Raw genomic sequence first — 26,527 nt, 5'->3', positions numbered from 1 at the left:
CTTGCTTAGTCTTCTAATCCATGTGCTAATTATTAATGCGATGTGATTTTCCGGTGTAGAGATTAAATAAAAACAAATACTGATATAAATGTTTTAAGCTTTTATTGCAAGGCCCATTTTTAACTGCTACGCTGAAAAATAGGCGGCCTTAAACAGTTACTGCACAGGGAAACAATGATGATGGAAATCCTTTAGATATATCGAGTATAAAAAGAAATTTATTGGTAATTGGCTATAACAACGAACAGCCATAATGATTACAAAATTTATTTCTTTAAATTTTGTTGTCCTTCGTTCGATTAGACAGATGTAATATGGATAAAAGATTCGGTGTAAAATTTTAAAATTTTGAAGTATTTTATTCCAGATGGCGAAAAATGACAATTGAATTTAATTTTCCTGGTTTTGCTCGGGAGAACTGAATATGAGATGCATTTCTAAGAAAAGATGTTATCTATTGAAAGTACTGCCCATTTAACAAAAAAAAAAAAAAAATTTCGAATGCTTTAACAACAATGTGGTTTTGGCTGAGGGAGAAAAAACTATGTTGATGCTTATTATAACGGTGCACTATGGTCATAGTTGCCGATGCGCCCAATAAATCCCGAAACAAACAAACAGCTTATTATAAAACTCATCACGAAATGTTAACATACACTCATGTACAGAAATGGCATTTGTACAAATTTTAATTTACATTTTTAGAAATATCTCAGCTCCACTTGTCGAAATTTTAGTTAAATTTTGTGTAAACATCATAAATATCTCATGAAACCCACTAAAAACATAATTAACTTGTACACTTGTTCCCAGAAGCTATGAATCAATCACATAAACGTAAATAATTCAAAAACTTTTCATCAGTTGTAACAAAACATAAACGAGGCATTAGTTTTAATATATTGGTGAATGCAAAATTGTTTTTATAAAGACTCTTCATTCGTGGATATAAAGCCTCCTGACGATTCGGTAAACTGTGGAGTCTTTATGACACGTTGCAGTTAGAGCCAGATAATAGTCATCTTGCGAGGTGGCATGAGAACGGCCTCTGATCGGTCCTTCACAAACGCGAAGCATAAAGGGTAAAAAAAAAAAAAAAGAGCCGTTTTATGTAGTTACGCAGTTTGTATTTGTAATAGGCTGTGTGCTACTTTGTGTGGGCAAGAGATGGATATTGGATTTTTTTTTTTTTTTTTTTTGTTTTTTATAAATAACGAAATTTGATTAATTTTATTTATATTTAAAAATGTGTTCGCATTTTGGGTTTGTTCCTTGGCTTTTGAGCAATAGTATTTGTCATGAAACCATACAATTTCATGGCATGAATTAATCGTTATACAAGGATTAATAAGAGATGTGATCACTCCTTCACTGTTATACAAACTCTCACACCGATCCTCCCATTCTGCCAACAAATCAGTAGGAAATGTCTTCCGTGACAGCATAGTGGTTTCGCCCCTTCTTACTCGTTTGTACAGTTCTGGGTTCCAGTCCCATCGGTGACCATAGTAATTCTCTTCAGTTGGGAATGTAGATTGCCGATCTCAGAAGAGAGAATAGAAATTTTCCCCATCTGTTCTTTCGAGTTTTTCAGCCCGCGCAACATGCAAATACCCCTTGAACACATGCTTGTATAGACATAATACACATAGTGCTACGGCCTTAGATGCTAATACACTATATAAATAAGAATAAATCCTATTCCTCTTTGAGGACAGTTTTAGTTCATGTAGGGTTCTTGGGACAGAATGGCAATTTTCCACAAAACATCCCAGGCACGAGATGCTGTGTAGAGTTCTCTAGTTTTCATATTTTGCGATTGTAATATATACAAAAATCCCACCTAGTGGTTTGCCTTGTTCATTCAATAAATTTAGGTAATTGTAGGATACGATGGAAATGCAGGTGCTTATTTCATACCTCGAAGATATGAAGAAATAAAATTGCTTTCATTTCTTCAAATCTTGAACATATTGCTTGTTTATTAATAGTTTATATTGGCCAGGGGAAATGTATTGGGAGTAGAGGGGCTATTGGGAGTAACTTGGGTTGTGGAGGGGTGAACTAAATGAAGTATATTATTTGTATACTAGACTGAGGTAAAATACTGTTTGATAGCAAATGAAATTTCCACTACAACACTATACAATACTCAGTGAAAAAGTTCTGTGAAAATTCTAACAGCGCATTATGAGGAATCAAACCATCAGTTACTCACTTAGTCTATCCCTCGCTGGTACTCTATTCTCATAGTCTGACTTCAAGTTTCAGATTTCAAAGTGGCATTTACTCAATTTACAAAAGTATTGTAAAATGTACATAATTTGTTACTGAAGAACGCATCATTCCACTGAAATCTATACATTTACTGGTTGCATAATGCGCAGCTGATTCAATGCAATGGAAATGAAAATTGGTATTTTCGATGTACTCTACTGTACATAGTCAAAAATAATAAACATATTAAACTACGGCACGTTATATCTAAGTCAGCATAAAAAAAGAAGAAAAGTTAAGACTATTTTTTTTTATTTCAATAAACATGAAAAAGTATTTTGAAATCCATATTAATAGTCGTATCTTATAGCTGAATCTGTAATTACTTCGTCCGTGTTTATTAATATATCCATTAATTAAAAATGACAAGTTTGGTAAAAATTAATCATGTTTGGTCGTTTAATATTTACAGAGAATTTGTCTGATAACCCATTGCCTGGATATCAGTGTGCATGCATCAAGATTTTGAGAAGCATGGAAGGAAATACATTAAGTAACTTCCCTCCAACTCATATATCATTATGTAATGGTCCTTAAAGCAAGTGGAGTGAGTGAGACTTGTGAAATGATATCCCCTCTAACTGCATATCTGTATGGTTCGTTATCTCGATTTATAAGTATTTTAAACTCTTGAAGGACATTGCTTACGTGAATAGGTTAAACTACACATTATTTAAACACTTAGGACAACGCTTTAAACATTTACTGAATCGTGACATTTAAGTACTTGGTGTGTCTAATATCATGATTCAGTGAATATAAAACCTGATGGCATAAGTGTGATTGAATGATATATAGGCTTAAGCATCTCCATTGATAGCTGTTGCCAGCTGGACGTCCACTTCACATTGCACTGTACACCAAATTTTACATATTTTTGTAAATAGGTTTACTAATAAATACTTTTAAGAGTGCTATAGAAATTTTGGACATATTTCGATGTTCACGTTGTTTTTAATACTATATAAACATCTGCAGTCTGTTGTCTCCCAATAATTTGCATAATAATATTGCTATTAAGAGTGTTTCTTTCCAGAAATTTTAGGCTTCCGTTTTGAAGCTCCGTTTTTTTTTTTTAAATCAGTCTCCGCAACATTTTAAAGATAATGCAAGGTTAATTCGTATTTCAAGTAGCTCTCTAAAGAGATATTAATAGTGCGAAAACGTTATGTAAAATTTCAGAAGCTTTTGTATTTAGCTCTTCAACAAGATAATAAAGGAAAGCTAGCCTTCCCCAACTCCTTCCATACTACCAAAAGCCCAGTGGTTAGAATGGATGTACGAAATGACGATTTGGACACAACCGACTCCTCACTCTCCTTGTGATTCCACATGGAAATATACCCAAGCTGCATGATGAGACACTCCATAATACAGGTTAGTTGTTGATCGTCGAAAAGTTAGCGATTCATATAAGGATTGGGTAGTAAAGTTTAAGACTTTCGGGGCGCATTGGTTAAATATTTAAATAAACAGTACTGTTTAAAAAAAGGAAATTAAACGATGTTCTCATTTAATTATTTTAATGGCTTTTGCGTCCTGTTGTGTTGTGTGAATGAAGTTTTATATTTTTACTTCAGTGACATTTACGGAATCAATGTTTATGATTATTCTACTAATTATTCTTGTAAAGACCATATGATCACACTAACTTTCTAAAATTATGGTTATTGTTCTAGTGACTTTAGTTTTAACATTATTATATGTTATTAATTAGCAGTATTAGTTGTAGAATTAATTAACAACGCAGTTGCTATTTTAGTTGTGTTTGTAATTCAGTACTTTATCTATAATCCTTGCTTTGCTTGTTTTCATAACTCAGTAAACGACTCTAGAAACCTAATCCCAGACCACAAAATCTTGTATCTTATTTCAGTAGACTCTTACACACATAATGGATATTCCTTCCCCCCCTGATGTGTAAGGTTTCTCTTTATTTCTGTTCTATATCTCTGTCGACATGACGAGCCATTTAGTTGAACATGTATTAAAATAACAAGCATCTTGCTTTAATCATTATGCATATCAGTTATTTTATAAACCGGCTGACGAATACATTGAATTCAATATACTGCCACCCTTTAGCCTTAGTCGCTTTGGGGGTACAACACACACATAATCTAACCCCAGTTATTTGTCAAATCACATTCTTCCCATGTATTTGGTGTTTCTGTTTTCAGTAACCTGCAAGTCTAAAAGAATCCTTAGGCCCAAAGGTCATTCAAACCCTTTTAGTGAAACAAGTATTTTTTTTTTATCCAAATAAGTCTCAAGAAAGATGAAGTAAACCGTACTTAAGACACATTCTGCACAGAACTTAGCTTTTTAAGTATGAATGTGTTGTATATTTTGTTTCATGATGAAATATTCGGAACTTACTTTCTTGAATACTAGTAGCAGCTGATATAAAATTGATATAAACTTCCTTTTATTCACTAAAATATAAGAACAGGAAATAATTTTGCTTCATAGCTTTCAAATTCCCATTCTTTTTCATCTTCATCCTGTGGGAAGAGATCAATTTTGCAAATGTGCACCATTTCTCTTTTATTATTGGAGTTTGCATATTTAAAAAAATAATAATAATAAATTTTCTGTTTACCGGGACGATCGCATATGGTCAGAGGAGTTCACAAGATGGAGAGAGAGAGAGAATGCAAGAACATCACCGTATTTAGCATTTATGTGGACTTGAATCATGGTCACTCAACGCATGTACTAATGTTCTTGTGATGACCACTCGGCTATTTCAAAGGCTTATTGGTCTGTATTCCAGAAATACGAATATGGAATTAAGCAACATGCTAATTCATCCCGTATACTCCGTTAAAATGTAACATTGGAAGTTGTCTGTTGAAAACATTTTTGGAAGAACTGTTCCTTTGAAATAAACCAAAATCAACCACCACATTCTCTTTAATGTCTTCAATATTAGAAAATCTTTTTTTCTTTCATTTAGCTGTTTTGAAATTTCGAAATAATAAGCCCGATCAGCTTTTTTTTTTTCTTTTTTTTTTGGCTATTATGGATGAATTCCGAACGAACGATGCCATCAGTATCAAAGAAACAAATCGTTGTTGATGTTTTTTTTTTACCTTTGTGTCTTATACATCCTCTTCATCTCTAGTAATTTGGTAATTGAAGAGTTTTCTATTGAAGGTTTCGTTTCTCGGCCATAATGGAACGCCCACTTCACCAAAGCTATAATTTTCTGAAAAGATTGCTGGTTACTTAACCTCTACTTGAATGAACAGAACATGTTGCAATTCTTTGCTATTTGTGCTGTTGATTTACCATTCGTTGAGCTATTTTTGCAGAAACTTTGCTCATGTAATTGTCCTTTCAAAAAGAGTATTTCGTTAGCTAATTTTAACTGTTCAGCAGTTAACTGCAAAGTTAGTCGTGGATATGAGTACGCCAAGTCTCACATGAAAATTTTTGTCTTGTGAGGTATTGGTTCCTGCATTCTTGAACCCTTCTAAACCACTTATAAACTGTTTCTCTATCCACAGGTTTATCCCCGCAAATATGATTTGATGTCAGAATTGCCTCGTTTGCAGTTTTTCCCAATTTGATATTAATTCTGTTTAAACAAAAAAAAAAAAAAAAAAAAAAAAACACTAATTTTTAGGACACAGAAAATATTTTTGGTGCATATGTTTTCTAGACGATTTGTTCAGCAACTTTACAGACCTGCACAATAAAATTAGTCTAATTACTTTATGATGGCACCTCCTGTGTACATACATAAAGTTTTAACATTGTTTCTAGTCATATTTGTGGTTATTTTACCCTCAACTATCCTAGTATTGATGGGCATATGTATTCATAGAACAAAACATTTCCATGAGGTAGTTCTATATTCCGCTAAAAATGGAATGTATGCAGAATGACGTATATCAGCGAGAAAGAACAGTAGGGGGTGGGGGAAGAATTATTACAGTTTAAGAACCAAACCTGTAAATTCAGACAGATTTGAAGACTACACAGAATGAAAATTAGTATTAACTTTTAAAATATTAAGCTAGAATTAAGCTAGATATTTTTCCTTCTTTTTATAAGCAATTCTAAATCTCTTTTATTCTAAATCTTTTATTAAGCAGAAGTATGATGAAAATTCCTCCAAGTTTATAGATTGTCCGTATGAATCTCAGTTACAGTCTGTTTAAAATCCTTCATTTCGAACCTTACTTTTTAAATCAGATCATTTCCAACTATTATTCAAACCAAAAGGCACTCCTAAATTATTTATCAGATGTTCTCAGTTCATTTTATATATATATATTGTCTTCCAACCTATAATGGAACACTAAATGAAAAACATCTGTTTAGAAAACAGCAATTTTTTAATATCGACTGACTCTATAGGCTCTAATGTCGTCAAAAACCTTCTTGGGCGATATTTTCTACAAGTTTTTAGTATATGGAGATTGGAATCTTGCCCCACTCCTTCCTCAAGCTGTTGCCAATTTTCTCAGATTGAAATGGGGGCAACTTGTTCTGGCTTCCGGTTGTTCCAGAACATCCCAAAGGTGTTCATTTGGATTCGGATCTGGGATTTGGGCTGGAAGTGGTAGGTTCACCACATTAATCACTTCAAACTGCGGTCGTGCTAATCGTGCTTTATGACACGGAGAATTTGATGCTGATACAAATACAGCTCCTCACAATTCATGTAAGACAGAATTTCCCAGAATGTCAAAATAGATAGTTGATTCATGGTTTCATCGATGATAGGACCACTTAAAAACAGGCCCATGCTGTTACCACCGAACTTCGTTGTTGGTGCAGTTTAACTTTGATGAAACTGTTCTCTGGGTATATGCCAGACATAGGTACGTTCATCTGATGGTTGGACTGTATAGCGTGATTCTTTACTCCACATCACCTTCTGCCACTGCATTAATGTCTAATTGTTCCGTTCTCTGCACAAGGATAGGTGGCTATTGGTCCTGCCCTTATCATTGTCAACCTTTCTTGGTTGTCTACCTTTCTTGGGATGATTGGTTGCATTACCTTTTGCCTTCCACTGTACAATGTTTCGGACAGTTTGATTTCGGGTGTCCCGTCCTTTCTGCTTTCTGTCGAATAGATATGCCCGTGTGATGATCACTTTATGGAGGGTTATTGGTGCTTTTCTTTCCATTCTGTTTCATCTACCTATCATCGAATGTGTATCTCTTTTATATCTTACTTTTAAATAATCTGTCATCCGTCTGTCATGTGACCTCAAAAATGAACCTCTACGTCCCAAGGGTGAGCGGCCATGTACATGTTTGGAGAAAGGCATGTGTTTGTATGTGCTTTTATGGGTAAGCCTACCCTTCCCTGATCTATATTGTTTTTATTTTACTGTGGTGTTTCTCTAAATTTGCAAAGCTTGATATTTAAAAGAAGGAATAATCAATAATTAAGGTAACATGGTAATTTGCCCCAATATCCTTTTCCAGACTAATAATTCCCCACAACGTTTTTCCATTTTCAATTTAATTCTTACTTTTATGACAAAAGTCAGGTTATTACTAATATAGCAAGATTAATGCAGTGTCATTAACAGCAGCAGTTAGTATCCTATTCAGGAGTGGCTGTCAGTACCAATTTGCAGTTTTTAAAAACGTTTGCATAAATATATATGGTGACCATAATTTCCTTTGTTATTCAGATTTTCTTTATAGATCCTTTGTTTTTTATGAGTGCAGTTTTAAGATGGAATATCCTGTTAAGTGAGTGTTGCTGAGATACTTATAAAATGACAAAATATGTCGATCTTTTTTATTGTTCCTTATGATACGTGCCTCTTTTACTTCGAAATATATCATACTGATAAATTGGAATGTACTCTGTAAATTGAAGGCTAACTGGAAAGTTCTCAACATCCTTTATACCATTTTTTTTTTTTTTTTATCAGTTCCTACCCAGTCCAAATATTTTCTGGAACAGTACCATAAGATAGATGTGCTCAACAAATTAGTAACTTTCTGCTTATTCACACTCGTTTAGTATGTATTTACGAAAGACTTTGTGAAAGAGTGGTCCTATTCTTGATTTAACGAAGTAAATGTGTTCTATTTAATTTTTCACACTCTTTTTTCGTATCATATAGAATAGTAACTTTCATTACGTTATGAGCGATAAACGTGGTCCCCCATCCATATTTTAATGCTCTTGTATTTTAGTTTACCATAAGAAGTATTTAAAAGTAATTGGAGCGCAGTATTTGGCATATATAAACATATCTCAGCTTTCATTCTTCATTGCTTTCACTGTTTTTGATAATTCCTGTTGATTTGTTTTATTTGATACGCGATATCAGTAGTCAGAATGAGTGAACAGTTAACTAATTTGAAAATTCTCAGATGAAACTTTTATTTATCTTGTTCAGTTACATTCTCTCTGGATTAATTCTGAGTATTGTGAAATTAATTAGCATGAATATGTTTGAGCTGTAAAATGCTGTCTTGGCCTTTGGTATTGATGGCTGGCTGTATTTATTTTATTATCTATTAAAAACTCCACTAAAACATTTACAAATACAGATACAGTATATTGGAATGTAAATCTTATCATTCATCGAAAGTTTTCCTTAGCCATGAGGCTGTAGCTATTGTATATCGAAATATATTTGGAGATCTTAGGAAATTTTCATTCCCCCTTCCTTTTTTATAGAATCAATATATCTTTCTTAAAATTCATTGATTTTCATAGACTCTCTCTCTCCTTTCGATTATTAATTATATTTTCGACTATAACAGTTATTGGTGTAAGAAGAATAGAAACCTGGCATTGAATAGAGTTAGTCAATGTTTGACATCCATGATCCTATATCTGGTACCATTTTACAGAAGATTATTGTGCTTTTTTATCATTCTGAGAAAAAGAAAATAAGCATAATTGCAAATTTACTGACTGTTATGTAATCACAATTTATATTGAACCTCTTAGAATATACCTTAATTTAAAGGTTGTCATCTGTTTATCCAATTTCGATATGTTTTGGATTGATATTTTTATGGCAATAATAATCATAATTTAAAGACTTTATCTGTTCTGTTTTTCAGTCTGATTTTTGGATTAACCATATCGGCTGATCTAATCCATTTTTATCTGACCATCAGATTTCACTTTCACTAAAATCCAGTGACTATTTTCTCTGCTCTTAACGATGGATTTTGGTTTCGACTCCTGATGTCCTAAGTTTAAATATGTTCGTTCGAAAAATTTTATTCGAAAGAATGTAGTATTGGTATATTTTTATGTGAATAGTATTTACTAGTTATATTGGGGTGTAACAAAACTTCTGATTGTAATATTTTAACGATGTGACCAAGCACAGCTGTTCTCGTCCTGTAGTTAGCAAAATATTTTTGGAATGATTTTTATTATTTGTGAATAAAAAGGACAGAATGCACTTAATTTGTGCATTTCACAAACTGCATAAATTCAAATGTATTTCTGTGTTAAGGAGTGAGAATTGCTGAGTTATCGCATCGTCCACTATAAATCCATATGCTTTTTTTTTGAGTGATTGGGGTCGTAGAATAATATAATAATCTCAGTGAATTGTTTTTAAGGAAACGTTTAACGCCATGGTGCAACTGTACGTTATAATTCAGAAAGCTGTTTAAACACGATCTACACTTTTAATTATGCATTTCAGATGGATAGAATAGAAAAATACATGTTTTCTTTGTGACAAAGTCAATGTTCCAAATATAGCACTTGAGAAAGAAACAACATAATTGCGTTACTTAAGACATTTTTGATCGTATTTATAGATTATTAAACTCGCTTAATGGTTAGGACAGTGTTCAACATTAAAGTAAAATTGAACTTTTTGCTAAATTCAAACATAACCTCGTGATTAGATTTTTTTATGTTTATAGTTGTCAGTAATATATTTTCAGTTATTATTCTTTGAGATTATCTATACTAAAAATAAAATTGAAAAGGTAATAAATTTCTGAGGTTATTCTTATAACTGAATCAGGTAAAAAAAAATCTATTGTTTTAATTTATAATTGTATTCTTATTTGTTTTCATTCTTAACGCTTTTGCATCTCTGCTAACTATCAAAATCTCAGTATTCAAGAGATAAGACATCTCGCCCGCTTTCTTCTGGGCAGACATTTAAAATTTTCATAATAGCTATCATCTTTGGCCATTTGGCCAGCCATTTTGAATCTCTTTAGGGTACTACTTAATTCTTCTCCCTTTCTTCATGAGAGTGTCATTACTAATCTATAAAGTAAAAAAATTAAAAAAAAAAAAAAAAAAACTTTATTCCTAACCCTCACTCAAAATATATATATCATTGGCTTGTAATTTGCATGTGCTAATGGGGCTACTAACCCGATACTGTAGCCTACCGCCTGCTGGACATCACAGTAAAAAGTCACTCTTTTGTTTTGTTGTCCTAAGGGCGGAGGAGAGTACGGACAGCCGAGTTCTCCCTTGTCTCTTACTCCAGTTCTCGTTGAAAGTCAAATCCAGCGACTCTCCGAGGCCGCTGAGATGCTCATCAGGAGTCTACCACCCTTTGATCCCAAACTACAAAATAACAAGAAGAGGATTAGTAAAGAATTAGAGGTAGGCGTCTGACACGTTATAAAGTTTAAACAATATAGGAAGTCTCAAAAGTTGACACCATGGCGTTATCTTTTAGTAGTTAAGTCTAGTTGTATTCTGGCTGCTATTATTTTATCCTTAGTTTAGAATCCCATAGATGCTTGACATAGAATTTTAGTTTACTTACTTTTGTATGAAGCATATTTATTCTGTTCGATGAATAGTAATTCCATTTTTTTAACTGTTTTTAATTCAGTTGCTTTTCGTTTCTTTTTATTTCGATAATTTCTGTAAATTTTTGCGATTTTTTTTTTCATGATTGGATTTTAATATACCCAGTATTGTCGTTTGATATTTATTTATTTTTGCTTTAATTATAAATTTTTTTATCATTCACAAGCGACTTCCGTACCTGTGTTCTTTATTGTTCAGTTAGTGAATTAGTCCACTTTATTAATTTATAAAATTTATCTGAAACAGTATTTTTTTGTATTAGTGCTAATAATCATCAGTTAAGTATTTCGCATCTAACCTTGGACATTATTATATAGTCGAGGCTATTATATTACAGACTACAGACAAACAAAGTTTAATTCTCTAATGATGGTGACCATGCTTTGTGGTACTAGTCGACTAGAAACACAGAAGTCTTTTTCATTCATTCATAACAATTTATAATAGAAAACGTACGTGACTACTTTTCTTTCCAAATGATTTTTTAGTTATTTGAAGTGATTAAAATAATTAAAATAACTATACCACGAACTAGACAGTTCCCCGTGAAATAACTAGTAAAAGTGTAGAATGTATAAATAGGTACTTTTATATCCCATTAAAAATTTTCAAAACCAACTTTGCTCTTGATTTCGTTGACAAGATGTCAGAAACAACTATCACATTCAGAAAATTAGTGAATGTCATGATAGTCACAGACATCTCTTCTTTACTTATTGATTCTTGAAGTATTCAAATAGCGTATCTTAATTCATCTTGACTTCAGTCTGTTCCTTAAGGGAGCGGAAATTTTAAGGGTATGATAATCACGAAGACCGAAATGATCAACTGTCTTTTATCATGTCAGAAATTTATGCTTCCATGTGATGACACCAAAATGGGACAGATTTTTTGCGGAACAGATTTGCCCAAGTAACGGTAACATGCTTGGAGTCGCGAATATTAGAATATCAGTATAGTTGTCGCCAGAAATGATCGAACGGATCAGTCGACTTCCACCACTCGCAAATTATCACTTGTACAATCTCGGATACGATTAATTATTAAATTTTCTATGGTATCTTTATGGAGCCTTTATGAAAATTTCTGGACTCCCCCTTCCTTCCATAAAATATTCCTGATGACGCCAATGATTATCAATCGCTTTAATCACCCCTATATATATGATGACCGAAATTTTATTTAATAAAGCAAAAATGAAGTTTCCTTGTTCTCATTCTCATAAATTTCGTGTCTTATAATATAATAGCCCGGTTATAGTGTTGTAGGCATTTGTAATTTATGTTTAAGATTGTGTAAATCTGGACTTATTTAGTGCTGCGAAATACTGTATAGATTTTGGTTCATTAATTTCAACACTGGTATATTCATACAATTATTAATGTATATTCATTCATACACAGGCATGGAACACGGCTATTTGTGCATGTATATTTAGTTAGGCCTTTCTAAAATTTTAATAGATATATTTACTTACACATAAACACATTCATTCAATTTTACAATTTGCAATTTAAATTTATTTCTGAGGTTTACTCTTTCATTAATCTATAACATAAATGACTGCATGCTCACTCCTTTTTGTGACCTTTTGCTTAATCTTCTTCCGTGGTGTATGGTATAAGCCATCTCAAGAGGCAACATCATTTTAAAAGTGATATGTGAGTGCCAGCAATGCTTTGGCCATTGTGCGAATTAGACTTTCTACAAATATATTTCTGCCGGAAAAAGAAAAAGAAAAAAAAAAAAAAAAAATAGTTAGACATAAACAAAAAAAAATTGTTTTAGCCATTCTGGCTATGTCCTTTTTTTAAGTCATATTGGTTGTTACATTGAGAGAGAGAGATTACATAATTTAAGTGAACAGTGTCAAATTCTTCATAGTCACCACCAGTAAGTACCTCATATTACGAGGTTCCGCAAAAAAAGTACTTATAGACTTTAACCTGTGGACTAGAGCTAAAGATTACAGTCTAACCTAGAAAAGTGCAGTGCTATAATACGGCAGATAAATCAGGCACGATTGCTTTTAAATGCATCACAGACAAGGAAGTAATGAAAATGCAGATGATAAGACATAGGTGTGGCCTTTTAATCGACCTGCCAATACGCAGCGCGCATCGAATCGCTGTGTAAGAAAACGCCATGACTTTGTTGCTGTTATAAGATACTAAAATCTTTAACCGTGACAGCGTCATAACTAGACTGTTCAGTTTATGGATTACCTGGTTGTTGCGTACAGTCACATCAAAGCCAATCATATTCATTCAGTAGTGGAGTCTATACAAAGTCCATCATAAAATTTCTGTGTTACAGAAACTACAGTTTCTGGCATATTATGAATTCTTATTTGAAACGTCTACATTCTAACTGCAGCAAAAAATCGTGAACATATCGACTGCGCGGATTTGTTATTGAAGATTCATATTTAAGTGCTCCACCCAAAGCACGAAACTGTGGAACTTTTAGATCTAGAATAATGAAAACTCACCGCGGAAAATTAAAAATTAAAATAAAATGGTATCTTTTGCAGATCACTACTGGATTAACATTGAGACGTAAAGTTATCCACATAGTTGGTTGATCTGATCTCTCACTCTTCCATCCCTCCATTCTTCTAATCTTTCAGTTGATGTGGTTGGGTTTATGTCATATATTTGGTTATCTTTGGTGTAACACTCGGGGTTTTTTATGAAATATATCTTTCTTTCTTTTTTTTAATATCAATATGTGTTTGGTTTCGGAAAGCTGATCTTCAAGGTTGTGTTGCATCAGAGAACAATTTTACAAAAAAATATTTAAAGTATTTATATTATAAGAAATCTAATTTTTATTACATTATTTTCTCTTAAATATATACTCTCAACTATTATAAAAGTTATTGTTTAATTCCTATCAATAAAACAATACAGACATGAAATTCCAAGCAATACTGGAATTTCATGTCTGTATTGTGCCTTCCATGGTATCACTGTCCTCATTTGCTTTCCATTTTTATAAAGAACGTAGGAACTAACACCACCAGATAATCCAAGCGTTGTTTTGCGGGGTAAAGCTTTATATTTATATCTTAATCGCTTATATTTATATCTTATAATCAAAATACCCTTCGTGACTAATTTTCCGGCTGAACAACACAACTTTGACGAAGACCAGATAGTACCTTCTAACATCTTCATTGCTACCAGCTTAACCTGAGTAAAGTGTAGCATCCATAGGTTACATTATACTGACTGTACTGGATTTTTTTTTAATTATGTAACATACTTCTCTACGAAATATTGTCTGTCCCCCATTCCCGCATGGTAATCATCGAATTCCTCTTTGAACTTAGCCGGACTCACTACCTCTACCACGTTGGTTAGAGGTAACTTATTCTAGTGTTCGACAACTCGCTTCCCATAGGTGAACTTTGTGAAATCCAGTCTTTTCTTTTTGCTTGAGATTTTATATTTGTGCTGTCTGGTTCTTGTCTTATCTAAGACGGAGAACAGGCTCTCCTCATTCATTTTAAAAAAGACTCCTTCAGCCCCTTATACCCCTCAACCCGATATCCCCTTCTATGTTTTTTTTTTTTTTCTAGATGCGGTCTCCAAACGAATACGGTCTAACCATCGTCTTGCATATAAGGGATAATAATGTTCTTTCCCGTACTTACAAAGATTCGATGAATCATGGACAGAACACCATGTGCCTTCCTAGACACCTGTTTACACTCCATGGAAAATTAGCTTTAGATTGAATCTAAGTCTTTATAGTCTTGAACCACTTTTAGCTCCTTTCCCTCTAGTTTATATGTGATTCTAGGATTTCCGTTCTCTTCTTATGAGAAATCATAAGAATTGATAAGAAATCATCACTTATGATTTCTTGTATAATGCAGCTGCACTATTATAACTATTGTTTTTATATATTATGCAATATACTATGAATCAACAGGGCTTACCTTTATTTTTGATATAGGAAGCTTCTTTTCCAACTCTCCTTGTCCAACTCGCTAATAATTCATGGGGAAGGCGATATCAATTTTGCAAGACATTGTCATAAAGTTAGATGCGGTAGCTTGGGCTTTTACGCGCCTGCTCACGATGTTGAAGGATCTGGGTTTGAATCCCGCAAACAGCATTTAGGAATTTTTTCCAGCTCTCCTCCGCTCGTGCTGAGCTAGTCAGTCTCAGACTGTGAGCGTCATCCGTCTCACAAACCGACCAAAGGACACAGACACCTACACATCTTGAAAATCCAATCCACCCGTTTTTGGGTGTATTGAATTTTCAAGAGGGAACTATCCAACTGGAGAGGGTAGCTCCTTACTCCTCTTATAAAAAATATTTATTTGTCTATAGGTGATATAAAATTTGAATGCTACAATTAAAAAAAAAAAAAAAGGAGTTTATTTAATAAAGCAACTAAAAAGAAAATGTAACAAATCTAACTTTATGACAATGTCTTGCAAAATTGATATCGCCTTCCCCATGAATTATTAGCGAGTTGGACAAGGAGAGTTGGAAAAGAAGCTTCCTATATCAAAAATAAAGGTAAGCCCTGTTGATTCATAATATAATAGAATATAGGAAATATCGAGCACTTAAAAGATCTCTAGTATCAAATTATGCAATATACGTACAGTTGTACTTATCGTCAAATTGTTAGCCCTCTCACTTATACTTTATGTGGTGTTCTTTTATAGAAATGAATGTAAATACACATTATGAGAAAAGAATACTGCATGTATCTGTTATTAAACAGTTAATTGTAGAAGTTTGGCTTAAAGATAAGTAAGCATAACCGACTGTAGTATCCGGTTTTACATTTTCCCGTTTTGTATTTAAATTGATGCGAAACTGTTTCGAAACCTGTGAAAATATGCGTCTTCGTTGCTTCTGAATGTTTGTTTTCAATATTTATATAAAAAATGAAAATCTGAATATATAAAATATAGTAGTGTACTATCCAATATGTTTGAACCATTGGCGTCTTTTTTTTTTTTTTTTTTTTTTTGAATACTTAAAATACACATCTCGTGTATTTCACTCTCGCTCATAACCACTCGGCTACGGAGGCCTCTAAAAGGTTTGCACTCAAATATGATACCCATCTTCAAAGGAAGCAAGTTCTTAACAAATATTCAGAATTGAAAAATATATAGCAGTGCTTTTATTCGTGGGGAGGGGGGAGGGAATGGATGCGGAATCGGAATTTGTACCAAAATTTTCCCAACGAGAAAAAGAATATACACTGAAAATTGTGTCTATCCGAGTTTTCCTTAAACATGCTTATATATATATATATATATATAACAAAACATTCGCTGAAAATTTTGGTTTAACTTTTCCTTTCCTTTTCGAGGATGCTCGAATGTCCAAAGAATATAACGAGGGTATGTGAAAATTTTCTGGCCCACTGTAATCAAAAAGTATTCGGACATATACTGTATATGTAAATTAGAAACAGATATTAAAGTGTACAAACGATAGTAGAGGTATCAGAAACAAGTCGCGCCAAGGTCCTTACAGGGCCATAAAGAAGCGTAATTGTCGGGTGCCATATCAGCAGTTTGTCATTGTGTGCGACAGGTACATATTTCAGCTTTGAAAAATCAGTTGTAGCCGATCTAATGAAAAGATGGAAGAACGAAAGCGATTTAGGAGTAGTCAAACGGTTAGGTGAAAAAAAAAAAAAAAAAAAACGGATAGGAATAGACAATTCCTGAAAAAAAGTGATAAAAGCGAACCAAGAGACGCCTGGAGCTCTAGATATCCAAAGGAATACCTGTAAGTGTATCTAGCTCCTTAAGGACCACTTATATCGTAAGTGGCGATTGGGAGCTGTACCGCGTGGATTTCCATGGCAGAACTGTTGCCTACAAATCCCTAGTTATACCAACAAACACGTTTGCAGTGGAGTCCAGCCCATCATTTTTGGACCATGAAACAAAGGAAACAGATTCATTGTTTCGACTAGTTGTGTTTCACAATCTTCAGGTCAGACTGATTCTGGAGTATACCGGATATGTCATCTAGTATAGTGTATTGCACACAGAATGAAGTTTGGAGGAGACGAGATTATGGGTGAGGTGCATCTCGCGGTTTGGACTCAGACCGTTGATTATAGTGCAAAAACTATATGCCGATTAATTCACTGACATGTTGGACAATTCCGTGTACCCTAAACTCCGAGGCACTGGGCGCTTCATGTTTACATCCCATACAGCTAGGTACAAAAAAAAAAAAAAAAAAACTTAGTTTGTGGAAAATGAAGTTCAAGAATTCACTTGGCCACCCGAAAATCCTGGCTTGAATTGCATCGAACACCTTTGGGATGAATTGGAACACCACATCAAGGTGCGGCCAGTATTACATTCTTCTGCAGTTGAACTTGTGACTGCACTGAAGGAGAAATGGGCACAAATTCCTGATGCCTGCTATAAGAAACTATACGTAAGCTTCCCATGACTAATTGAATCGCAACTGCTTTTCCCACAGGGGCTAAAAGCGGGCTTACACCTTATTAATTTGTTAATTGGAATTTTTCTTTTCCAAATATGATAGGAAACCAAGAAAATCATGACATCTACAGAACCGACATATATAAGTATGTTTTTAATATCTGGCCATTATTCAAGAATAAAAAAGTCGTATTGACACCAAATTTTAATCGTTCGTTTTGTTAATCCCTGGGAAGGTTTCAAGCCAAATTATGGATCCATGGCCCCACACCATTCGCCCCAGCTGAAATCGGTATATAAATGAAAGTATAATTTGAATGTTTGGGCATTACTCGAGAAGGTAAGAGTCGGATTGACACCCAGTTTTCAGCTTGCATTTTATTAGTCCCCCCCTCCTTTCTCAGTTCAGCCCTACACAAACTTTGCAATAAATTTGAAACAGTAGCTCTGATTCTTTTTTCTTATTTAGAATAGTCTTAGGGGTCTTTGTGCTAGATTTCATGTCCATATGCTAACCCATTTTCTTATGTACCCTTTCCTTCCCCCCCACAATATTAGACTATCTGAATTGGAATGAATGGTGGTGTTACCTTTCGTTCCGTTGACGTACTACCTTTCCAACACTTGATTTTGGATGTGTTTTGTTGATCCCCGGGAAGGTTTCAGGCCAAATTATGGATTTTTTTTTTTTGATGTCTGGTCAATAGACATACCCGTTTGCTGTATGACAACCTGTTGTCACACCTCTTTTGAAAGAATACAGGTCGTTTTCTATCTGAATAGTTGCTTCTGAATGCGTTATTATCCTACTTTTTACTCTGCTGCATCAGTCGGTAATCTGGATTTGACTATTAGTATTAATGAAGTAGTTGTGGCAATTTTTTTTTTTTTTTTTTTTTAGGAGCATTAGCAACTAAGACCATATTGCTCAGTCGATATGCGGTGGTCATTTCCTAATCTTTCCGCATCCTCCGTATTTGGTGATCACGGGCTCAAACCGCGGTCTAATCAAGAAGCGTGTGCTACGCACTGCTGCTCCTGCCCACGGAGGCGCTTAGTTGTGGCAAATGATACAAGAAAGCATCATTTGATAAATTGTCAAAGTCGTCAAATGACATCCGAAAACATTATTTGACGACTTTTTCTCTCTCTTGAACTCAGATCCATTAAGGTTTGGAAAAATTGGCTAATAATAGCCAGTTCGAGGCTGAATTGCGAAACGACTAGTGAAAGGAAGGATCGTCTTTCTAGAGTATCTCATTTTCTGTCTTGGTAGCGACCTGTGGTTATTTCAATTGCCAAAATAAAAATATTAATAATCTTGGTTTTTTTTTTTTTTTTTTTTTTACATTAGATGAGCAACGCCTTATCGCTATTAAATCAGGTAAATGTCTGGTTAACATTAGGCAGAATGTAACAATTAATATAATTTGAATGAGCTCGTATTTCCTTAAAGAGGTAGAAGTTCAAACTACAATGTAACTATTTTCATTTTAATTCTTGTTCTCAAGAAAATTCACAAGAACACATTTATGAAATTTGTTCTTGGGAATAACAACATTTATGAAAGTAAAGAGTAAATACGCGATACGTTCAACAAGTGTGATCCATTTTATGACGACTCATCTTATCTTACCCTTTCATAAATATTATTCATTTCTGTCACAGTGAAAGCCAGACTTGGGCAGCCACAGTATGACTAAACATAGTTAAAACATGCCTTCGGCGGCCTGTTTAACATTTACAATAACACCCTCCTATACCCCCATATAAAAATATGCAAAAGATAATCTACATATCATTATCGAGGCGGATATTCTCTAGTTACGTATCTGGTTATGTGACTCACCTATAGAAGAATTTAATAAAAATAAATAAATAAATAAAGGTTAGGAGAAATTCAGATTCCATTTGAAAAATACTCTCTCTGCTTGCTCAATACGTGTAATAGTAGGTGGTACTTTATGTTGACTTCTCATCCAAGGTAGGAGTACCTCAAAATTCTGTCCTTTCGCCTACTGTTTTCTTCTTTTATATCAGTGACCTTGTACTGTTCTCTAGGAACTCCCATTCACTGTTTTTCAGAGTATAATACATTACATTCCACTTTGGCAAGTCTTATACTGTACAACCAATATTTGAATATCTCCCATAAATCTATAAATACCAATCTCCCAGTCATTTTCCAATGGGTAGCAGATAACTTAGTTTACTTCAGTCCTGCAGAAAGTAGCGTTTCTTGTCTCACTTATGCTTTTTCTTCAATAACTCCCAGATTTATAAACAAGTACTGTATACATTTCTTTTCTTGTATTCTGACATTGAATGCTTTCATGACATAAATGTACAATAAACCGTTATTGAAATATAAATTTCGACACAGAGGTTACTTGAAAATGCAAATTGGTTAAAATATCGATTTCAACAATTTATATTTTTTGATATGATGAATAAAATGTAAATTGTTGAAAATGACTCACTAAAACTTGAAGATGCATTTATTGGTCCCAGAATGACCAAATGAGATATAACTACTTCCTACTTGGGACATAACTAACCCACAGAAATTCGGGTTAATCCTTGTTAAAATTAAAAGTTCCCGTAAAGGGAAGGAACTTTTAATTTTAACAAGGACAGTTCAACCCTTTAGGTTGAACGTGGACTGAGTTCAACTTTACTTTTACTTATAATCGGCATTCGCGACTATGTTATGCATTATCAGTTGAATTCTGAAATAAATGAGTTTTTTGTTTGTTTCTAATAAAGGAGTTTTTTATCCTGCGTAAACCGAACAATAGTAGATCTTTACAGGATTTGTTCATTGTACCAGTTTTCAGGTCGTAGCATTATTTTGGAATAAATAATATGATCGATAATAAACAGTTCCGCCTGGAACGAAGTGCACGTGGCAGTGCAGTAGTGGACGAACGATAAAGTAAGTATTCAAACTGTAAGTTTGATTGAGATAGGTCAACTTTTTTCTTCCCGGAGTGATTCTAAGCTTTCGAGACAACTGAAGCGCAATTTCTAGAGCTTTGCAATAAATGTCATTCATTTGCATATCGATTCACATTTTACGGGACTCAAATTTTCACCGCAACATTCGCTAATACCGCCCAGCAGTGCTGCCCAGGAGTGGATACATTTTACTTACGGGGGTAAAGGGTTGAACGTGTACTATGTAGAGATTTTAAGCACGCCACGTATCACTACCCTTGACCATATACAACGCAAGTGCGCAGGCGCAACTGATGTCTCATGCTTTTGTTATGTGTCTTTCCTGCAGACGTTCGAACCATCGCCACTTATTTGCGTTCGTCTGGTGACAGGAACGCGAACTGTTTAGTTTCTTAGCTTTTGGGATAACATTTTGCACACGAACGGGAAAGTTTTTTCTTACAAATTTCTTTAATAATTCCCGTCAAAACAGTTGCTTAGGATATTTAAACTGGATATTTAAACAGACGCTGATTTATGACGGGGACGGTACTGAGATGTTGAGGGGTCAGAGCATAAAAATCCCCCCCCCCCGTCCACAATTGCTGACGACTGTCGTTTTGTTCTCTTCCGTTCGCAAGCTTGGAATATTAAAAATAAGTAATGGCCACAAGTTACAACTTCATTGTAACTTTTATATCAGTAGGTGGAAAAGCATATTGTGGGTAATTCGCGTACAGTATACTTTCGTACATCGCTTAGCCACGCGGATGTAAAAACACGGTGGCCAGGCTGTAAAATTATTGATAACATGATAATTTCAAAAATGATTAACATCAACGATTGGTTTGCCCTTATGGGTATTATATATCCCCTACCCAAGAAAGCATATGGGAAATATATAGTCAATACCCCCAAAGGTATAATTATATTTTCAATTTCAGATTTTATTTATATCGGCATCACTAAACAATATATATGAAAATACATTTCTGTGTGCAAAGTCCTCACTATCAATCAGCTGCACTTAAAATGCAAATTTTTGTAGTGAATTATGGATGCAGTGTGACATTGCCCATCCCAATGTTTGTGCACGTTATTCTGAGGCCAAGTACATCCCGAAGACTATATTTTTTTTATATTAAAGTAAATGCCCCTTTCCATGAATTTGGGCAACCCCCCCCCCACAACATACACCCCATCAAAAACAAATTTCACATTTCCTTCAAATGAAAATATACACAATTTTAGTTTTGTTGGCAATTTTTATATTAAAGTCCAAACTAACATACAGATTTTTATATGTAATTTCATGAAAGAAAAATATTTTATAGATGTTTTATTTTATTATTTTTTTTTTATGTTTAACCTATAAAATGAAAGTGTGTTAAAAAGTCATGAGAGAAATTTCTGGGTAGTCAATCTGTATATGTTGTGCTCAAATTTAAATCAACTAATGTATACAGAGTCCATTGGTTATTTAAGTCATCCATACTATTCAACTAGAATGTTGCTGTCTTTCAGAGAAAGCATATTGGTAGTGGCAAATAATGGAAGAAAGCAAGCTCATAAAACAGCCACAAAAAAAAAAAAAAAAAACACTTCCCACATCACTTGTCCATTCCCTTGAATAATTTATCCACTTCTTGAATTTATCCAAACTGCTTGCATCAACAACAGAAAGAAGTTTGTTTCAACAATCAACCACCTGCTGGCTGAAGGCTACAAGTTCTGAACATCTACCCTGCAACTATCCTTCCTCAGTTTGAATTTATGCCCCCTCATGTGTGTAGCCTGAGGAAGAATACCATGAGCATTGAGCTTAATTAATCCATTTAAGGTGTTAAACACCTCAATCAGATCTCTTTGCAAGTACATGGGCTCCAAACGCTGTAATTTGCAAAACTGAAGCCTTTCTTGGTGAGCCCACCCTTTTGTTTTTGTTCCCTTTGTCAATCTCATTGCCCTTCTCTGCCACTGTTCCAGCAGTAGATCTGGAAAATGAGACCTCCAGTCCTGTATTCAAAATGTGACCAACTATTGCCTTGTACAATGGGATAATCACTTCCTTGTCCGTACTACAAAAGTTGCTGTATGTCATTGGCAAAAGCTCTTGAGCTGTCCTGGCAACCCTGTCTACACTGCTCAGAGAATTTTATGTCTGACTGCACAATTACCCCCAGGTGTTTTTCATTTTCCACTTCCCTCAGTGTAGTACCACACAGTTGGTACATTACTCTGGGTTTACCACTACCCATATGCAGTACTTCGCATTTGTCAATGTTAAACTTCAATTGCCATTTCTCAGCCCATCTGCCTAAGTTTACTAGATCCTGTTGCAGTAGTATACTGTCATTAACCACCCTTCCAACCTTTGAATCATCTGCAAATGTAGACATTAAACCTGATATACCTGCATCATTATCATTAATAAATACAGAAAACAACAGTAGGCTAATAACATTAGTCCATAAAGAGCAGTGTCCATTATCAGCCACTCTGTGTTTTCTGTGTATTTATTAACTCAGTGGTTCCCAAACTACTGTGATTTACGGACCCCTATATATATATATATATATGTGTGTGTGCATGCATGCATGTGTGTGTGAACACTGGGTTTTCTGAAAAGAAAATTCAAAGTTTTATGCATGAAATAACTCAACTTTATTCTTATTTTTATACAGGTATATATATAATAATACCTTTATTTATCATCTGTTTGCTATACATAGAACAAATTATTTGAAATATGTATACAATTATATATACTAATCCTACTGAAAATAAGTAATATTCTATAACGAAATTTGTTGTGATTCTATTAATATATTTTTAAGAAAATAGACACATATTACTTGATACCTTCTGAATATTTTGAAGACCTCTGGAACTGGTCTACGAACTCCCAGGGGTACATGGACCCCAGTTTGGGAAACACTGTATTAACTAAAACTACAATTCTGGAGCCTTCTCTGTGAGATTTGCAAATGTACCTCCCTATGCTCATTAAAGACCTATAATACTAGTCATCAGGCTTGGTTCTTTTCAAGCCCCCCACCACTGTGGTGGACCTCAACAGTATGGTAGGTTCACCACTGTGGTATCTGTAGGGTTAACTTCAAGTGAAAATAGGACCATACAAAGGGAGAGTGTTAGTCAGTGGGAAGCACCTGGGCACAGTAATTGTCTCAGGATTTTCTGAAAGGGGCTAAAGCAGTGTTGACTTTTAATCATCGTGTGTCAGTAAAATAAATCAACATTATTTTTATTTGCTTAGCCATAATTGTGTTAACCACATGTTAAAGATAGTAGATAATAATTCCTTAATTTTCAAATATCTGAATATAGTGGATATGCAAACAAAAATTCAACACTATTAAACACAGCTTGTCACAAGAAACACCATGTCACATTTACTAACAGTGCATAGCTCACCTTTTCAGCCTTCACCAAAGTCAAGGCCAAGTCAGGTGATGTAACAAAGGATTGTAGGCAGCACATATGTAAGTCACTGACTTGTTAATTTCTCAGTTTACTCTCCACAGTCAAGGAGATCTCAAGAAAGAGATTATATGTAATGTATGTTTATGTTATACTTCTCTGGTTTAAACTTCTAAGTGAAATAAATATATGTTAATTACCTACAGTTTCTCTATTTTCTTTCTTAGTCATATTTGGAATTCTTCCATTACTCTCCAGCCAGAGCTTCTTCATTGATGCTGTTTACAGTTGTTAAAATTTCTCATCATTTTCTGAATGGTACAGCTTGTTTCTATAAACAGTAGTATTAAGAAAACTGTAAGAAGTCACATGGGTTCAGATCTGAATAGTAAAATGGCAAAATTTGTATACAAAATGTGCAAGAAATTGATTAGAAAAAGCTCATTCTTAAAATTGCTTTTTGCCATTCTGACTTTTCTTATTAACAACAATACTCTTTTTATCATCGGCCATAGATCAGATTGTTGTGACTTGCTAACTAGTTTGTTTATTGTAGACCTGCATAGAGCTTTCCTGCACTTGAATTTTACTCAAAACACATGCTGAATTTGAATAACGTTAGGCTTAGTAAAATTGTTCCACAATGAGCCACTTCTTTAACTGGGCCAGAGCACCATTCCAACTGAGAACTGTGTAATGTCTGTATGTGTTGGACAAATAAAAAAATATATTTTTATATTTTATTAGTGTTTTTGCCAGTTGTCAGTATTTTCAAATTCAAGTACTATTAAGAATACATGATTTGTCATATATGCTATCCTGCTCTGTATTACTTTCATGATTTTATTTTTCCAAGGACAGCAGACTCCCTTAGACTGTTCAATTCAGAGATGCCAAACATAGTGGTGCACAAGGGTGGGCAAAAAGTAAAATGCCTCTTATTACATAACTGTTGAAAGAATACAGATAAATAAAAAAAAAATGTACTTGTAGATTAAAAAAGGCTATCATTAATCTACTGTGTTATTTTTCTACACATACACCACACCTGACTCAGTACATTTTTGCAGTGCTTAGGACTGCAAACATATTGTATGACATTGAAGTAAATTTCTGTTTGATGAGATGCCAACCATCTGTTCATGGCTGCTTTAATTTCTTCATCAGAGATATTCTTTAAACTTTTGGAGCAAAAAAAAAAAAAAAAAAAAGTCACTTTGGGCCAAATCTGGACTATAGGATGATGCAGGACAACTTCAAATCCCAGTGGCAAAATTTTTTGTCACTGTTGCACCTGTTGTGTTGAAGCAGCATTGCCAGGCCTACTCATTTGATTCTTATTTTTTTTTTTTTTTAGCCTATCCAGTGTCTTGATGGACTGAATTGACTGGCAACCCATTTTCCAAAAAATTTCCTTAGATTCTCAAAAAATGTTCAACTTCATTTTGTGGACTGATGCTTGGACTCAGTTTTTTTTTTGAACATTGAGATGTTGTTTAATGGGGAAATTTCTTGGACTGGCTCTGGTTTTCCAGATCATGGGGGTGAATAATAATATTTAAGAATGTTGAAGGTATAACATTTTTGGCAGTCAGAAACAAACCCAATAACTGCATATTCAGAGATGCTTCCATTTAAAACAGTGTAACCTGTAAACTAACAACCATGCAGAAATGCTAATTGTGCACATATGCTACAGGTGTTCCACATTGGGAACCTAAGTGGTACTTGCTACACCAGCTTGCACTGAGGTTATGAACTGAGAGGTGCTACTTTTCATTCCACCCTTATATGTCATGGATTTTACTAAATATATACAATTAAGACCGTCCTTTTTGAAAATCCTGTGGATAAGATATAGTAGCACAGGTGGGATGAGCACATTACATTTAAAAATATTATGAAGTCTAGAAAAGTACTTTCAGATAAACAGATTATAACTCAAAGCATCAACTTCCTAGGAATTTATCTAGAATAACCAACAAGAACAGAAATGAGAAATTCATTGCAGTTTGGGAATACAGTATATTAATATGGGCTCTGAGTGTAACAAATATTACTAAATATGTGCATAGTTATTACTTAAGTAAACCACACAAATAAAAAATGCAAATCATTAAGGAAAGAAGCAAAACAACATCAACAAACAAAGACAACTGAAGATTAGGTTTTGAAATGTATGATTAAAAAATAAATAAAACTGTGTCTATTTTATGACATTACAAACTTTTTGGAATGTTATACAATAGATCTCTGAGTTCACACAAAAGCTGAGACCATTAGTTATTGACACTTTAAAGTTGAAGAGTCTGTCTGCAAGCTTTAAGATATAATTTTTATAGCCTTAAAAAATAAATTTTGAAGAAGGGTCCTTTTTTAGAACTAGAAAGACAGGAAATAACTCCAATTGAAAACTTCCTGCTTGGAATGAAACCAGCATAGATATTGATGATAGATGAAATTATTAATGATCTATGAGCATGCCAGCACTCAAATATTACTAACTTGTTTTTTTATTGTTCTTTTATACTTTTCTAAATTAATGTTTATGCCCAATTCTAGCAGTCTAGAGAATATGTGTAGGTGTGGCCTGCCCTTTAATGGTTTTGCTAATTAATTGATATT

General features: G+C 34.0%; 1 protein-coding gene across 1 annotated transcript in view; it reads left to right on the top strand.

The window, feature by feature from the left end:
- Positions 1–26,527, top strand: part of LOC150075109 (uncharacterized) — a 481,445-nt gene that overhangs the window by 393,641 nt on the left and 61,277 nt on the right. The gene's annotated exons all lie outside the window — the stretch shown is intronic.

Source organism: Mastigoproctus giganteus, chromosome 14 (genome assembly GCF_048544385.1).
Source record: "Mastigoproctus giganteus isolate SK-2022 chromosome 14, ASM4854438v1, whole genome shotgun sequence".
Taxonomy (NCBI): domain Eukaryota; kingdom Metazoa; phylum Arthropoda; class Arachnida; order Uropygi; family Thelyphonidae; genus Mastigoproctus; species Mastigoproctus giganteus.
This window is presented reverse-complemented; position numbering and strand designations above follow the sequence as displayed.